The sequence below is a fragment of the Puma concolor genome, chromosome E2 (genome assembly GCF_028749965.1).
Source record: "Puma concolor isolate L17-30 chromosome E2, mPumCon1.1.hap2, whole genome shotgun sequence".
Lineage (NCBI taxonomy): Eukaryota > Metazoa > Chordata > Mammalia > Carnivora > Felidae > Puma > Puma concolor.
Genome location: NC_141681.1, coordinates 12,368,476 through 12,387,241, shown reverse-complemented (window position 1 = coordinate 12,387,241; position 18,766 = coordinate 12,368,476). Strand labels below are relative to the sequence as shown.

Sequence of the window (18,766 nt, the reverse complement as noted above, 5' to 3'; positions counted from 1 at the left end):
CGAGGGAGCTGAGAATACTCAATGGAGAAAGGACAGTGTCTTCAATAAATGGTGTTGGGGAAATTGGATATGCGTATGCAAAAGAATGAAACTGGACCCCCCTCCTCCATCTTATGTCACTCACAAAAATGAACTCAAAATGGATTAAGGACTCAAATGGCAGACATGAAAGCATAAAACCTCTGGATGAAAACATAGGGAAAAAGCCCCTTGACACTGGTCTTGGCAATGTTTTTTTTGGATATGACATCAAAAGTACAAGCAACAAAAGCAAAAATCAACAAGTGGGACTGCATCAAACTACAAGGCAAACTAAAAGGCACAGCAAAGGAAACGATCAATAAAATGAAAAGGCAACTTATGGAATGTGGGAAAGTATTTGCAAGCCATCTATCTGATAAAGGGTTAATATCCAAAATATAGGAGGAACTCATACAACTCAAAAATCAAAATAACCTGATTAGAAAATGGGCGGAAGACCGACTAGACATTTTTCCAAAGAAGACATGACAAACAGGTATATGAATGACAGGTATGTGAAAAGGTGCTCAGCGTCACTAACGGTCAGGGGAGTGCCAAGAAAAACCACAATGAGATATCACCTCATAGCTGTTAGGATGGCTGTTACCAAAAGACAAGAGATAACAAACATTGGTTAAGGTTGGGAGAAAAGGAGATCTTGGTGCACCGCTCGTGGGAATGTAAATTGGTACAGCCATTATGGAAAGCCGTATAAAGGGTCTTCAAAAAACTAAATATAGAACTATCACATGATCCAGCAATCCCACTTCTGGATATATATCCAAAGGCGATGAAATGAAATCAGTATCTCAAAGAGATATCTGCACGCTCATGTTCTTTGCATGTTGTTCATAATAGCCAAGATATGGAAACTTGCTAAAGGTCCATCAGTGGATAAATGGATAAAGAAAATGTCACACACACACACACACACACACACACACACACACACACACACACACACTGGAATGTTATTCAGCCACAAAAAGAATGAAGTCCTGATCATTTGCAATGACAGGGATGAACCTAGAGGACATTACGCTAAGTGAAATAAGACGGGCACAGAAAGACAAATCTTGCATGGTCTCACTTAGATGTGGAATCTAAAGATGTGAACTCAGAGAACCAGAGACTAGACCGGTGGTTGCCAGAGGGGAGGATGGGTGAAATGGTTGAAGGGGATCAAGTTATAAAATAAGTAAGTCATGGGGATGTGATGTGCGGCGCGATAACTCTAGTCAATAATATTGAATTGCAAATTTGAAAGTTGTTGAGAAAGAAAATCTGGAAAGTTCACATCACCAGATAAACGTTTTGTAACTTCCGATGGTGACAGATGGCACCTAGACTTAGTGTGGTGATCATGTTGCAATATATACAAGTGTCAATCACTATGCTGTACACCTGAAACTAATATAATATTGTGTGTCAATTATACGTCAATAAAACAATAAAAAAAAGAGAACCTGCTGCTGAGAGTGTAGTTGATTGGCATCACCAGCTGCCACCAGTTTGGTTTCTCCCCTGCATTCATGCTGAGATCGTGCTTCTCCTGGGCTGCTTTCAGTCAAGACTGAGCATTGTATGGGCTATGTGTATGGGCTTAACACAAGAGTCCTTTAAATTTGTTTTTAATGTTTATTTATTTTTGAGAGAGAGAGACAGAGTGCAAGCGGCGGGGAGGGGCAGACAGAAAGGGAAACAGAATCCGAAGCAGGCTCCAGGGCTCAGAGCTGTCGGCACAGAGCCCCGGCGATACGCCTGCGGGGCTTGAACTCAGGAACCATGAGGTCATGACCTGAGCCGAAGTAGGACACTCAACTGACTGAGCCACCCAGGAGCCGCTACACAAGAGTCCGTTAACGAGTAACTTTTAATCAGGTCATGCTCCATTCGCCTGGTTGAAATGTTCTCAAAACTCTGGTACAGGGGCACTTGGGTGGCTCTTGGGCTCAGGTTGTGATCTCGCGGTTCATGAGCCTGAGTCCTGCATCCGGCTCTCTGCTGTCAGTGCAGAGGCAGCTTTGGATCCGTGGTCTCCCCTCTCTCTGCCCCTCCCCTGTTCACGCTCATTCTCTCTCTCACAAAAACAAATAAACTTAAAAATATATTTTTAAGAAAACTGTGCTGTAGGTGAAGTCTCTTCCCATCCCTTCCCCCTCTCTTTTCTTTCGCAGGTGTCATTCTGCACCACCGTCTGAAAGCACTCCCTACCTTTTTCTGCTCCGTCCCTCTTTATCCATCACAGGTTTGTCCCTCGTGCCTAACCCCGACTTGGCTTCTCCTTCTGGGAAGACTAGTTGACAAAGGCATACACTGAAAAGATTGGTTGAGGACGTCCCTACACTCCCTTGGCTTGCACTGGGTCTTTGGTTTTTCCATTTCAATAAAAGTATCAAAGCAACAGGCTGTACAACTTAAACTTACACAACGTTACACATCAAATTAAAAAAAAAGACAGTCCAGATTAAATATAAATCTTATGCCATTACCTGATTTAGGTGGTTCTAAATTCCGTGGAATATGACTATACAGTCCCTGATGTAATAAAACGAAAACAAAACCAAAAACAAAAGAAGAAGGTAGTAAGGAAGTTAAATAAGCAAAGTGTGAATTATCATGCCACGTTCTCAAAGAAGGTCTGATTCTTGACGTACCTTGATGTACCTGGCTAGCCAAGGTGCACTGAAACTTGGCTTTGGATTTATGCATATAGTTAATTATTATTGTGGTGCTGCTAGTATTTGGAATTTGTTGCTTTCTGATCGGGCAGTATTTTTTCTTGGGGCACAAAGGTCCATCTTGAATGATATGGTACCTACAAGTTTCATATTTAATTCCTCAGTAGAGAAGGTATATAATAAAATAGTTCGGATAAATATTTCAGGTATCTATTTCTAGAATGAGGGTTGCTACTAGTTTTCAGTTTATTGTAGGAATGTACTTTTCTCAAAATGTTCTTTGTTTATTTTGAGAGAGAGAGCGTGTGTGCATGAGCGGGGGAGGGGCAGAGAGAGAGAGCTCTGTCAGCACAGAGCCATATGTGGGGCTCGATCTCAGGAACCACGAGATCATGACCTGAGCTGGAATCAAGAGTTGGACACTTAACCGACTGAGCTACCCAGAAACCCCGGTAATATACTTTAGACTCTTGTTCATCCCTATCCAAATTATTTCCCCCCTTTCAAGGTGGGCCAACTCTTTTTTAATTTTTTTTTTTTCAACGTTTATTTATTTTTGGGACAGAGAGAGACAGAGCATGAACGGGCGAGGGGCAGAGAGAGAGGGAGACACAGAATCGGAAACAGGCTCCAGGCTCTGAGCCATCAGCCCAGAGCCCGACGCGGGGCTCGAACTCACGGACCGCGAGATCGTGACCTGGTTGAAGTCGGACGCTTAACCAACTGCGCCACCCAGGCGCCCAAGGTGGGCCAACTCTTATTGGTGGTGGGTAAGGGACAGACAGAGTGGTTTGTGCTGCTGCCTGCCTAACAACCCAAGCCGATGTGGGAAAGCTTCCTGGAGAGTGAGCTCCACTCCTACTCACAGTTCATATTCCACGCTCCCCCCCTGCCAACTGTTACATATAACAGTGGTGGCCAATAGGAACGGCATGAGACAACCTACTTTAATACACCCTGACTTAGTTAGAGTGGTTACCAAGTCTGAGACAAACTCAGGTTCTTTGCCCAAACACATTCTCTTCCTCCTGGAGCCAAAATATTCCCCATATGATTCCATTGACTTTGCTCTACACAAATACACTCTAAACCTCAGCCCTTCTCTTCCTTCTTTTTTGAGTCTCAAGATCGCCAGACCACATGTTCTCTTCCTCGTTTTCATGTCCGCATCTCCATGATGTAGACTGAGCCACGTCTGTTTCTACCATTCAATATGTTTTCTTTCCACAAAGCAACTAATCATACCAAACATGTCTAACTGTGTATGAATAAGTACAGAGATTTTGTTAATGTACATTTTCTATGAGTATATTTCTTAATATAGTTTTTAGTTTAATAAAATAAATTTCAGTACTGATTTTATCAGGATATTCAAATTTAGCTTTGTTTTTCCTCTTATCATGAGCACTAAGTATATACAGAATCTGTGATTGATATTAATCTGCATATACTTAGTGTTCATGATCAGAGGAAAAACAAAGCTAAATTTGAATACCCTGAAAAGATCAATAGGGAAATTTATTTTGTTAAAATGAAAGTAGTCTCATATACCCTCAAATTCTCAATACTTCCTTTGGGATAAGAATAAAACATATTTCCTTTTAATGTTTTGGTGTTCATGCAAGTAAATACAGACAAGAACAACCCAAACCTGGTGCAAAAGCCACACATTTTGAATTGAAGGACAAAAAAGAAAACACATGACATTTATATAAACAACAGTAAGAAATTGTAGTTTCCAACACTTTGGTCAATATGGTGGTTTATTTATTTATTTATAAATGTTTATTTTTGAGAGAGAGAGAGAGAGCGAGCGAGCGAACATGAGCGGGGAGGAGCAGAGAGATACAGGGACACAGAATCTGAAGTAGGCTCCAGGCTCTGAGCTGTCAACACAGACCCTGATGTGGGGCTCGAACTCACGAACCACAGAATCATGACATGAGCTGAAGTTGTGTGTTTAACTGACCGAGCCACACAGTCGCCCCTGGAAGGTGATTTTTTTTAGAGTTTTATTTATTTACGTAATCTCCACAACCAACATGGGGCTGGAACTCACCACCTGGATGTCAAGAGTCTCATGCTCCCCTAACTGAGCCAGCCAGGTGCCCCAGAAGGTAATCTTTTTTTAAAAATTTAACTTAATTTTTACTTTAGAGAGAAGAAGAGAGAGCAAGAGCAGGGGAAAGGGACAGAGGAAGAAAGAGAGAAAATCTTAAACAGGCTCCACAGTCAGTGCAGAGCCCGATGTGGGGCTCAACCGCACAATCCTAGGATCATGACCTGAGCTGAAATCAAGAGTTGGATGCCAAACCTACTGAACCACCCAGGCACGCACAGGTGATTTTTAAAACAGGTGAGAGTTAGGATGGTTGGAATTAAAGCGGGAGCACAAACCTGATGCCATGTGTAAAAAGTCTCAGTTACCAAGAAAGGTCAAGATACTTGTGTCATCACCATCAGTCCAGACATTGTCCAAGTGAGAGTCTCATGGGCATGGCTAACACCAAGGACCCCTGTATTATTCTTCAGTGACAGAAATCAGGGCTCCTTCAAAGGGAATTTGTTCTAAACCTTGGGATGGAAAGAAACAGCATAACCCAGATGGTATTTTTGTTTTCATAATGTTAGTAGAATTTTAAAAATATTGTGGTATTGAAAAGAAAATAGGAGCAGAGTTTGGAATTATCCTAATAACCCAGTAGTGATAAGTTGCACGTGAAAAGTAATGATCACAGTCAATTAGAACATGATATGTCCATAAAAAAATCCATGAGTATATGGCCACACAGAAACAGGACAAGCTGTAATAATATGCATGCAAATTTTGGGGCACCTGGGTAGCGCAGTTGGTTGTGTCCAACTTTGGCTCAGGTCCTGATCTCATGGTTAGTGAGTTCGAGCCCCACATAGGGCTCTGTGCTGACAGCTCAGCACACGGAGCCTGCTTCAGATTCTGGGTCTCCCTCTCTCTCTGCCCCTCCCTTGCTCATGCTCTCTCTCTCTTTCAAAAAAATAAATAAACATTAAAAAAATATGCACGCAAATTTCTAGTGCTGTCTAGTGCCGTATATTGAGCAAATAAACTTTGTATGTCCTATAATTACATTTGGTTAGCATCATATTAACTGCTACGATATTGGATGTTGACAGGGATGATATTTGAAAATACATTTTTAAGAAGAAAAGTAAGGAGTATTACTTTTATAAGGGGGTTGGTGACAAATATTAATCGTGAGAAGAATATTCAAGAAACAGGCGAAGAAGTAATGTGTTGGAAGAAAAGCATCTTTTGTTAAAATGGGAAAAATGGTAAGGTTAAGTTAAATACATGGAAGCAAGATTTTTAATCCGTGGTCTGCGTATTTGGAAATGTGTTGCATATTAACTATTGTTAATAGAAATCAGTACCAATTAGGAAAAAAATGTGTATACTCACAATATATTCCCACATTGGGAGGAATTTGTCCCAGTGGACAAAGAATTAAATTTTGTGGTTACAGAATTTGAGAGGGAGATAAAGAGACATTGCGAACCGAAATGTCAGTATCCGAAGAGAGGTGTGATATTGTGCTTGTTATCAGCTTAGTGCATCAAACTTCCTTGGGTCAGGGTGGTGGCTTCATCATGGGTACAAGCCCCTTCACTGGGGCTTTCCTTGAAAACTGGCTGAGTTCTCAAGCCAAACCTTCCCATTTTAGGTTCTGAGATGTACACAATTTCTGCAGTAACTTACTTTCTTCGATGGCAAGATCTTTTTCAATTTTGGATATTTAGTACGCTTGGTAAATGTTTATGAATTGTGTCATTTGGCTCCATATTTTTTCTCCTCTCCGTATGGTTCATCTTGACCAGCGTTTGCAGACAGATGAGAGGCAAGCCTTGTACAGTTTGCCACGCACCCAGCCCTTCCTTAGTGTCTTCCAGATGGCCACTTAAATTACCTGTCTGGGATGTGACGACATTTTAGTTTTCTTTTTCTTTTTTTCTTTTTTTAAACTTTTTTTTTTTTTCAACGTTTATTTATTTTTGGGACAGAGAGAGACAGAGCATGAACGGGCGAGGGGCAGAGAGAGAGGGAGACACAGAATCGGAAACAGGCTCCAGGCTCTGAGCCATCAGCCCAGAGCCCGACGCGGGGCTCGAACTCACGGACCGCAAGATCGTGACCTGGCTGAAGTCGGACGCTTAACCGACTGCGCCACCCAGGCGCCCCTCTTTTTTCTTTAAAAAAAATTTTTTTTTTTAACATTTATTTATTTTTGAGACATAGACAGAGCATGAATGGGGGAGGGTCAGAGAGAGAGAGAGAGAGAGAGACAGGATCCGAAACAGGCTCCAGGCTCTGAGCTGTCAGCACAGAGCCCGATGTGGGGCTTGAACTCACAGACCGCGAGATCATGACCTGAGCTGAAGTCGGACGCTTAACCGACTGAGACACCCAGGCGCCCCTTAGTTTTCTTTTTCTGATATCAGCCAGAGGTGCCAACGTAAACATGAATGGGAACTGGCTTTGGTCATTCACTGGATCAACAATGTTTATGGAATGCTAACACGTGCCAGGTTCAATGTAGATACCATGGTCTGGAGTCTGGAATAGACATATATGGAACAGTTTTGATTAGACAAAAAGAAACTAACCCACAAGTGGGTTATGCCTGGCGTAGCTCCTAAGCTATTTTTCTTTGTTATGATGCTGATGCAAACGATCCAAAATTTTATGTAGTATTTGGTGCATATTTTATGAGGATTAAATTTATGTTATGTCACCAATTACATCCCAACTTGAAGATTCAGGTTTTCTGAATATCTGTACAGTCCCTCCCTCCAAGTCCAGAGACTTCATTAAGAAGAAGTTCAATGGCATAGAGGAAAGGACTCTGGGTATTAGGATAGGTATGTCCTCGTCTTGGCATTGCGCCTGGAAAAGTGGCATCAGTCTTGTGTCTATTTCTTAATCTGGAAAATGAGGCAACTGGATTACACGTGCGTTTCTCAAGGTGTGAATGTCCTAAGAACTGTCTTCCTCACTCTTCTTCTGGAGTCCGGAAAGTCATAAAAAGCTGCATACTCTATTGGGGTATTCAAACTATAACTACATTTTAGCAACCACGAAGCTCAACACATGACAGCAATAACTGGCAATGCAACGTGTGTGTCCCCCCAATTTTTGAACTACAAACCTGTTCTGAGCAATCTGTCTACACTGCATGGGCCATCTGGACGACTGGATATACCCAGAAAGGCCCAGCTTTAGTGAAATGCAACAATGGCTCGTATTTCAGGAGGTTGAGCTAATTTGGATCAAACTTTGCAAACAGTGGGAAAACCTGCAATGTTCAGAGCGCACAGTGAGTGCACGGAGGCTAATGAGCTGCCTTCTGACTCATTCATGACAGGGTCAACACCCCCACAGCATCTTCTTTGTTAGGAAGGCTGCACCGATATACGCATACTCTGCCCTTCCAATTTCCTCTTGATTCTCTGATTTGATGAGGGTGTTGTCATGGAAGGTTTGTGTTATGGTGTATTCTCACAGCATTTTAAGTTTTCTTGGGGAGTCGTGGCTTCTATTTTCGCTTCTCAACTCCTTCTCTCCTTTGGCTCTGCTAAATGCCTAGGCGGGGCCTCCAAAATTGATATGTCCCTTTTATTCCTATTATTCTGTTTCTAGTCTGGGATATATTCTCAATTCACATTTATGTCACCCAAGAGTTTAAAAAACCGAGATCCTAATTTATTTTATAGTTGAAATCCTTCTCTCCTTAAGTCTGTTCAAATGGCTTTAGGCAGAAACTCATCTGCTTTTGAAGTCATTGATGTGGCTTCTAGGAAACGGGGCTGCTGCGATTGATGTCTTGGTCCTAAAATACCCAATGTTCTCAGAACGTGGTAGACAGACGAGAGAAGGCGTGAGTGCCCAGATACAATGCTATGAGCTGAATTACATCCCCCCAGATTCATGTGCTTAAGTCCTAACCCCCAGAACCTCAGAATGGGACTGTATTTGGAGATAGGGTCTTTAAAGAGGTGGTTAAGTTAAAATAAGGTCATTAGGGTAGGTCCTAATCCAATATGTCTGGTGTCCTTATAAGAAGAGGAAATTAGGAAACAGGCGTGTGTGGAGCGAAGGCCATGTGAAGACACAGGGCGAGGTGGCCAGCTTCAAGCCAAGGAGAAAGGCCTCAGAAGAAGCCACCACTACCTAGATCTTGGACTTCCAGACCCCAGGATTGTGAGAAAATAAATGTCTGCTGTTTAAGCCACCCAGTCACTGGTATTCATTATGGTAGCCCATGCAAATGACAACATACAGGTGTCCGTGGACGCAGAATCCCACCACCTTCCTGCACGCAGATGCGCCATCACCCTGTAATTGTGATTCTTTTGGCCAAGGAAGAGTTCACCTAGCTTCTCAACTCCTACGTTGATGTGATCATGTTGGCAGTATCTTTCTCATGATTTCCAGAAGAATGATCCATGGATAAGCATCTTCATCAAGAAATAGCATCCAAATACACGGGTGTTTATTTTCACAGAAAGCCATCTCTTGCCCACAAGCAGTTCTCATCAGTTTCCTGACAAAGGAATATTATAGAAACAAAGTTGAAAAATACTTTGTCGTGTGAGGCAGCTTTGGTTCAGCTGCAGAGCTAAACTCTCACCTCAAAACTAAATTGGAATTGGCTGTGAATGATTACAAATGAAAATCTGTCACCGCTGAAGGGTCTCATCTGCAACACGAGGTAAGAACAGGTATTTTTTCATATTACTGTCTTCTAGCAGGTGGTTTATGTACCTGGGCTCCTGAATGCTTTCCTGGGCCTTGTTAAATTGATTGCTTTTCTGGACTCCATGGGAGAAAAATCACTTGAAGAAGCTCTGAGCAGCGCAGTGACAGGTTCCTGGATATACTCTTGCCTTTTTTTCTAACCCCTTTGAATTTGCTCAGCAGATTAAAAAAAGACACCACCATTCTCCCATTTGTCTAAACATATTCAGTCTCTTAAATTAACTTCAGTCATGTATTTGTTTCAAAATCTGGTTGAGTTTAAGCTGCCATTAAACCTTTAATCAAATTCTTTTCTCTTGATTTAGTGTTACAAAGTACTTATTCTGGCATATAGGAATTATAGATGTAATTGTAGTTTTCTCTAGATCTCAGTCATTAGCTCCACCCTAAGTTTTATTCCTATATCCATCCAGGAACAAAGAGAATGCAAAACATAACATGTTATCAGAACTACAAAGGAAAACAAAATGCATATTGAAAGGTGAAAGTATCTTCCAGAGCTGCTCGAGACCTCCTAGCAAGCCCAGGAAGAAAGAGAACACGTTTGCAAAGAGAATATTGTAAGTAAAAAAAAAAAAAAAAAAAAAAAGAAAAGAAAAAGAGATACTTATTAATTGTATCACCTTAGGCAAATTAAGTAATTACTCTGTGGCTCAGTTTCCTCATAAGTCAAATGCGGATGATAGAAGTAGCTTCTTTATATAGGCATGTGATGAGGATTCAATCAAATATGCCAGTACTAGTAAAGCATTTAGAACAGTGGCTGGCACCAAGTAAGCACTATCTAACTGTTTTAAAAATAAAAAAATAAAGTACATGCTAAGGAAATTTCTCTAGGAATGTAAAATTTTATCCGGTGTCTTTTTTTTTGTTAAAAAATTTTTTGTTAATGTTTTGTTTATTTTTGCGCGAGAGAGACCCAGCACAAGCAGGGGAGGGGCAGAGAGAGAGAGGCAGACATAGAATCCGAAGCAGGCTCCAGGCTCTGACCTGTCAGCACAGAGCTCAATGTGGGGCTCGAACTCACAAATTCAGGATCATGACCTGAGCTGAAGTCAGATGCTTAACTGACTGAGCTGCCCAGGCGCCCCTCCAGTACCTAATTAAAAAAAATATTTGTTTAGTGTTTATTGATTTCGGAGACAGAGAGAGACAGAGCATGAGGGGGAAGGTCAGAGAGAGAGGGAGACTCGGAATCTGAAGCAGACTCCAGGCTCTGAGCTGTCAGCACAGAGCCCAACCCAGGGCTTGAACTCACAGACCGCAAGATCATGACCTGAGCCGAAGTCGGAAGCTCAACCGGCTGAGCCACCCAGGCACTCTGGCCAATACCTAATTTTAAAGGCTAATTCTCATTGGGAGCTTCACTCTCAGTAGGACATTGAGAGGCAAGAGACTTCTCTATTGCAAACACATATATGGGATTCACGGAATGTTTTCTCGACTCAACCTTCAGCAAGCACCGAGGCCAACACAGTACATTCCAAACCTGCAATGTTCTGATGATCAGGCTTTTGATTCTAGATTTAAAAGAAATGGGTGGACTCATTTCCTTAAAAAAACCCACCCTACATAAATATCACTTCTTTTGTCTAGGTATTTTATAAATTGTGCAGTAGAAGTGTGGGGTGACAGTGTCTGTTAGGGCTTCTCATGCTGGTAGCATCCGGCAGGGACTCAGTGTGTCCCTGAGCTTTCATACCAGCTTTCCTACTACGGCTATACCCCTGGCTGCCTGGGGTACCTTGGGCAAGCTACTTCTTTGGATCCCTGGTTTCCATCTGAACCTCTGCAATCTCAAAAAAGTGCTTTGAGAATGAAGGAGATGATGTAAGTGTAGCATCAACTCCATAAGTGCTTACGTAGTCAGGACTAATGACAAGGGGAGACTCTGATTTTTGCTAATTTGGTGACTGTGTTGGGCCTCAGTCTCCCTATCTGCGATGGGGTTAGTAATGGCTCCTTTCTTATAAGGCTGCAAGGATTAAATACAGGCGTGGACCACAATGATTAACATAGATTACCTGTTGTTATGCTTGATTTAATCTTCTGTTAGATGCTGCACACAATCCATTTTAATTGAATTAGCGCTGGGTAAAAATGGCATACTTGGGGGGCAGAAATGATTTTTCAGCACTGTTGTCACAAAATGCAAATTATTCATACACACTTTTATCATAGAAACAGTTCTTGGGCATTGTACAAGATTAGAAAATACCACGCAAGCAAAAACACAAAACAGAAACTGACGTTGCCATGGCACAGAGATTACCGCAGTTAACACCCTAGAGCATATCCCCCTGCACTTTTCCTACAAATATATGTGAGTAATATTATACATATATTTGAAAGTTTATTTTTTTAGAGGAGTTTTCGGTTCACAAAAGGTTTGAGAGGAACATACAGAGATTTCACACATATCCTCTCTCCCAACACATGCATGCACTCCTTCACTATCAACATCAACATCCCCTACGGGAGTGTGAACATTTGTTATGATTGATGATCCTACATCGACACATCATTATCACCCACAGTCTGCAGTTTACATGAGGGTTCACCCTTGGTGAGTCTTCTATGGGTTGGATAAATGTATAATGACATGGGTCCACCATGGTTGCATCATACAGAGTATTTTCATTGCTCTAAAAATCCTCTATAAGATACTTTCAACAGTGCAATTTCATACCACGTGCATTGTTTTATAATATGCTTTTTTCAGCTAGCTATCTTGTTCTTTACAGACCAAAAAAATCTTATCTCACCTAATACCATAAACGCAATAAAATATTTCCAAATGTCCCAATTTTGTTTTTTTATAGCTAATTTGCCCAAATCAGCCTCCAATCCAGAACTACACAAGTGCTTGTGTTTCAATAATATTTTATTTGTATCTTGACCAGTTCCATATTGCTCTGCTCTAGTTTATATACAGTAAAGTACAAAAATCCTAAGGGTACAGTTCAGTGAGTTTTGACACATGTAAAAATTTATGAAAGCAACATGAAAATGAAGATACAGAATATTTCACCACCTCCAAAGTTTCTTTGTCCCTCATTTCAGTCCATCGCTCCTCCAGAGGCAAACGCTCTCCTGATTTCTGTCATTATTGATTTATTTTTTTATTGTTCTTGAACTTCATCTAAATAGAGTGATTCAGTATTTACTCCTCCTTTGAGTCTGGCTTTCACTAAACATTATGTTTTTGAAATACATCCATGCTGTGTTTAGTAATGCCCCTTCCCTTTTATTGCTAAGTAGAAAATACATTGTACATTGTATCTATCAATATACCATGGTTTGATTATGCATCCTTTTGCTGTGGTGGGTTTAATAGTGGTCCCCAAACTGTGACACTCCTCCCACTGACAAGTGAGGTCGATGTCTCCACTCTTGAATTTGGGTTCTGTGGCTGCTTGACACCAGAAACTGGCAGCTTTTACTTCCTGTCTCTTGGGATGGTTGTTACTGGCACACATCCACCCTTCTGCGAGGAAACCCCTGTGACAATGTGGACAGGCCTCCACGAAGAGGTCCAGGCAGAGACAGTTGTAGCCTCTAGCAGGATTCAATTACCTTTTTAAAAATGTCATTTCTTTTCAGTTTGATACTTTGAATTTTATTTATTTTTTAGCTTACAGATCTGTCATAAAATCCACCATCATTTGATGATTTAATGGGTTCAATTTACCTTTTAAAAAAAAACACATTTAAAACAGTTGTTTTTAAGTCTTTGCAGATTTCCATAGCAGGGTCATTAGTAGGTCTGCCTTTATTGCATTTCCTTCTATCGATTATGGGTCCATTTATCTACTTCTTTACATATTTTGTAACTTTTTATTCTATGCCAGTCCTTGAAGAACAGTGAAATATGATGTTTTTTCTTTCTTCTTTTCTTTTTTCCCCAGAGGGCACAAGAACTTTCTTCCATCAGGCAGCCTAGCCAGGGTCTGTTTCTTTAGATTCCTCTTACTTCGAATTGGGCCAGGGCTGGACTGCAGCTGCAGTTAGTTTATGTCTGATTTCAAATATGATTTAGGGATTTAAGTTTGTCCTTCAGCTCAATCCCCAACTTTCTTTACTGCTGTTGCTACAACTGAGGGACAAATAAATCTCTTTGATCCTCTGAGGATTTGAACTTGAAGGGGTTTGATTTTTAGCTTAGTTGGTTATGATTCCCGTATGGATTCAAATTTTGCAGGGCCCTGGGATCTGAACACCATGAAAATGGTCCAAATTTTGTCTGTCTTTTAGCCCTGTCCTCATAACGATTTCTGCCGCTTTCTCAGAGAACGACTTCCAGGGGATGGAAGAGGGGGGAATATGTTGGCCTGAACAATGATTTTATTAGTTGAGCTCTTACGGATTCCACCTTCTTCTGCTGGCCTCACTGTTGCTAAAGTGTGGCTGGTTTCTCCTCACACTTCCCTCTTCCATCTATGATGAGTGTGCTCTTTTCCATATCCGCAGTCAGATTGGAATTTGCCGCTAGGTGTGGCAGCATCTGCAGCTCTTTGCTTGTCTCTCTCTGGAATTTAGCTCATTAAGGCTCTTTTTTTTTTTTTTTTTTTTTTTTTTTTTGCATCCATCCACTGATCTTTGATAGCTTTATAGAAGTGTTTTTTTTTCCCCCTTGTTGTTACCATGGGAATGACGGTCTCGTGCACCAATACACATCCTAATCAGAGACGAAACTCCCCCAGCAACTTTAGAGTATTTATTCTTTTCTGATTATAAACTTTGGGATCAGTTCTGTGATATATAAGGTTTGCATTATAGGATTCCTTTAAATATTAAGCAGACAGAAGAGTATTGGAGATGCAATTGGAATTTCTGAACTACCAAATCTAGCGCTTAGGAGTTTTTGTGATTCTCTGTGTGTTTCTCACAGGGGAGGAAGTGATTGGCAGTGAGATATCAACAGACACAGGCAAAGGCTGCAGATCCCGTTAATGTCAGTGAAGGATCAAAGATTTAACTGCATGGCGATGGCTATACCAAGCTGGAGACTCAGCAGCGTTCCACCTTTTGGAGATCAATTTTCATGGCCTTAAAATTCCTGGAACAGTGCTTGTCAGCCAATAACACAGCCTGTCTGTGGACAGGCTCTCCCCAGGCAGGTTTTTCAAGAGGCTCAACCTGGGTCCAAGAAGAGGCCATTGTGCCCCTCTGGCTTGTATGTTCCTGTAACTATATGGAGAAGCCCCAGTCATTCTCACTCTGTGCTATGTGCTCACCTCCTGGTCTGGGAAATCCAGTTAAAACCTTAAATTAACTCTCTCTGTTGTCCTGGGTATGTCATGTGCCTCTTTTATCACTGTGGGTGCACTCTGGTCCTAAAGTCCTTCTGGAAACATGCAGGTGTACAGAATCAAAGATTGATCTGTCATCCCTGGGAATCTGACCATCCCACAGAGAAATGGGCTTAAGGTCTTTCTTAAGTCCTATCCTGATACACAAGTAAAACCTTTAAACTCTCAGCATCTAATTGCATATCTTTAAAAAAATTTTTTTAAACATTTATTTATTAGAGAGAGACAGAGCATGAGCATGGGAGGGGCAGCGAGAGGGGTAGACACAGAATCCGAAGCAGGCTCTAGGCTCTGAGCTGTCAGCACAGAGCCCGACACAGGGCTCGAACTCACAAACCACGAGATCATGACCTGAGCTGAAGTTGGACGCCTAACCCACTGAGCCACCCAGGTGCCCCTAACTGCATATCTTAAATCCGTGTAGGTTTCATATATTAATTATATCTTATAAAGCTGTAAAACTAAACTCCATTAGCATCAAGTTTCTCACAGGTTCTCACAAAGAACTTAGTAATAATAATATGTAACTCACTGCTAGTGAGGATAAGGATAATAGACGTGTCCTTGCTTTGAAAAATGTAGAGTACTGATCAGATTGGGATGGAAGGAGATTTCATAGGGCTTTTGGGTCTGGAGGTGACACAATGATTGTATTACCCATTTGCAAACCCTATTTGTAAACAAAGATTTTAGGGAATGGTATTAAGAGATTTGGCTATTTCCAGTTCTTAGATATAGGGAGCAGTTCCTCTGTGTTCACCACAAGACACTGAGTGTCAGGGATGTAGGAACAAATGCAAAGCCAGTAAGGGGAGAAATTTGATCTGGTCCAGTTTTTGCCAAAAGGGTTGGTATGGTGAGGTGATTTACTTTATGCTTTAAGTAATTGGAAATTATTGAAGGATTTTAAGAGAGGAATTTTAGATTCCTTAGCTTTTTTCCCTAAGATACAGAACTGTTCTCATTTGTCTTGTTTCTGTGCTACATCTATTCTTTCTACATCTTTCGGTACAAAACATTTTAGAGCTAAATTAACTATGTTTAAATTATATTTAATATGGACAAACGTTTGAAATGGCTATTTCTGGAAATTTGTACGTTTACCTCTCTATAATACATCTCCCAAAGTCATCATTTTGTAGAGTTGTATTGAAATGTATTTTTATTTTGAAAGAAGACATACAAACAGCCATAGGTATGTGAAAAGGGGCTCAAAATCACTAAACAGGGAAATGCAAATCAAAACCACCATGAGCTATCACCTCACACCTGTTATTAAAAAACATGAAAAAGCAAAAGGTAAAAATTGGGGAGGATGTGGAGAAAAGGGAACCTTTGTGTGCTGTTGGTGGTAATATAAACCGGGGCAGCCACTGTGGAAAACAGGATGTGGTTTCTGAAAACATTAAAATAGAATGACCATATGATCCAGCAATTCCGCTCTGGATGTATATCCAAAAAAATTAAATCACTATATTGAATAAATATCTGCACTCTTGTGTTTATTGCAACATTATTCACAATAGCTAAGAGAAGGAAGCAACCTAAATGTGCATCAACAGATGAATGAAAACGTGGCATACGTATAAAATGAAATATTTGATCTTAAAAGAAGAAGGAAATCCCATCACTTGCAACAACATGGATGAACCCAGAGGACATTGTGTGAAGTGAAATAAGCCAGGCACAGAAGGGTAAATACTACGTGATACCACTTACATGAGGAATGTAGATCATAGAAGCAGCAAGTGGAAAGGTGGTTGCCAGGGACTGGGGGGGAAGGGCCACAGGGAAATACTAGTCTAAGACAATAGGTTTCAGTTATAGAAGACGAATGATACCTAAAGATCTACTGTGCTTAGAGTGAACAGTACTGTATTGTATACTTAAAAATTTGCTATGAGGCTAAATCTTATGTTAAGTGTTCTTATCACACATACAAAATAATAAATAAAGAGGGTGCAAAGAAAGATTTGGAAGTGATAGGCATGTTGATGGCATAGACAGTGGTGAGCGTTTCATGGGTGTATACTTATCTCCAAACTCAAGTTGTATGCCTTACATACGTACAGCTTTTGGTATGTCAATCAGACCTCAATAAAGTGGTTAAAAAAAAAAAAAGAAATGCATTTATTTTGCAAGGTGCTTTGCAGCATCACCATAATGACATCCGTGGAAACATTTCAAGTGCTCCATATTCCAGTAAGTTAAACCCTGAAATAGATTCAGGTACCAAAACAGTAATACTGCATGTTGATTCACATATATTAATACACGCTTATGTAGAGAGGCCATTGTTAGATGTGGTCAGTTCTTAGATTAGTCATTCTGCTTCAGGAGGTTATGATCTTTTTTTTGGTAGTGTTTGTTTATTTTTATGAGAGAGAGAGAGAGAGAGAGAGAGAAGAAGAAGGAGGAGGAGGAGGAGGAGGAGGAGGAGGAGGAGGAGGAGGAGGAGGGGCAGAGAGAGAGAGGAAGACACAGAATCCAAAGGTGGCTCCAGGTTCTGAGCTGTCAGCACAGAGCCCGAAGCAGGGCTCCCACTCACAGACGACAAGATCATGACCTGAGCTGAAGTTGGATGCTTAACCAACTGAGCCACCCAGGAGCCCCAGGAGGTTATAATCCATTAGAGACCGTTGTGAAATGTGACCAAGTGAGTCACAAGTGAGGCCGGGGGTTGTTAAATTGTGTGGCAAATGCATCCCAGAATATTTTCATTCTTTTGCAAATATGTGTCAAAGCAAGGATTGTACAGGACCAAGTTTAGCAGGCAAGGACAACTTCATTCAAGGCTGTTGCAGTAGGGGAGAGAGGCCAGAACTTAAAGTGTGAACTCAACTCTGCTCAGACAAAGGCTGGGAGAGCTTTTAATTTGGGGGGTATGGAGGGATCATAGGTCATTTGTGTTTGCTAATTTGGCCTTATCCAAAGGAAAAGTAAACTTTTCCTTATGCGCATGAGAGAAGATAGTTTTACTTGGAGCAAAGTGCCCATGGAAGTTTGGCTCCTACCTTCTCCTGGAAAATGGGATCTATCCCCTGATGTTAGCATTTCAAAAAGATGGCTCTCAGCTCTTAGATGAAGTCATTCCTGGATTGAAAAATGGGCAAGATGCCTTTAAAAAGATTTACATCTTTATAGAAGAAATTACAGGTTTTCTAAAGAAAACCCTCTGAGGAAAGGGAGGTCAATGCTCAGCGTTAGGAAGAGCCTGTCTGAAGTTTAATCAAGCTGAGGTGAACCTTAAGTCCCTCTTGGGTCATCTGCATGCTTGAAAGCTTTCTGTAAACCATATTGTCACATTTTATGTTAATTCAATAATAAGATAACAAACCAGCACTTGATAAAACTTAATAGTTTGCAAAACATTTTCCTACATGTCATTTCTTTTTATCTTCACAGTCACCTGTGAATAGCATATAATTGTCTCCCCAATCTATATATGAGAAACTTGAGTCTCAGAAATGGTGAGTGAATTAACAGAATCATATAGCTGGTGAATGGTAGAGAAGGTGGTATTTTTAAAAAGTGTTTATTTTGGTGGGGAGGGACAGAGAGAGAGGGGGAGATGGGCAGAGAGAGAGAGAGAGAGAGAGAGAGAGAGAGAGAGAGAGAGAGAATTCTAAGCAGGCTCCATGCTGCCAGCCCAGAGTCCGGCGATGAGTTGGATGATTAATCGACTGAGCCACCCAGGTGCCCTAGTAGAGGAGGTGTTTTAGGCATCTGATTCCTGTGCCCTCTCCAACTTGTCCTCCTTATTTAAGGGAACTCTTAAATGTGATAAATTCTTCAGGAAAACAACAAAAAACAATTGCTCTAACATTGTTCTTTTGATTTGAGATCTCTGTTTTGTTTCTTTAAATTGTATTAATATAGTTAGTAGATTAGTAGATAAACCTAACAGGTAACTACTATCAACTTTGGATGATAACAAGAGTCATGTCAATTCCCTATTA

The 18,766-nt window shown here is 41.0% G+C and overlaps 1 long non-coding RNA gene across 2 annotated transcripts; it reads left to right on the top strand.

Moving 5' to 3' along the window:
• Nucleotides 1-7,160: 7,160 nt before the first annotated feature.
• LOC147573375 (uncharacterized) lies at nt 7,161-16,292 on the top strand. Of its 2 annotated transcripts, XR_015244691.1 has the most exons (3): nt 7,161-9,448; nt 9,909-10,055; nt 14,387-16,292. It is a non-coding gene; the product is annotated as an uncharacterized LOC147573375 (long non-coding RNA). The 2 variants fall into 2 exon arrangements; XR_015244690.1 differs by having other exon boundaries at nt 7,161-10,055.
• Nucleotides 16,293-18,766: the final 2,474 nt, after the last annotated feature.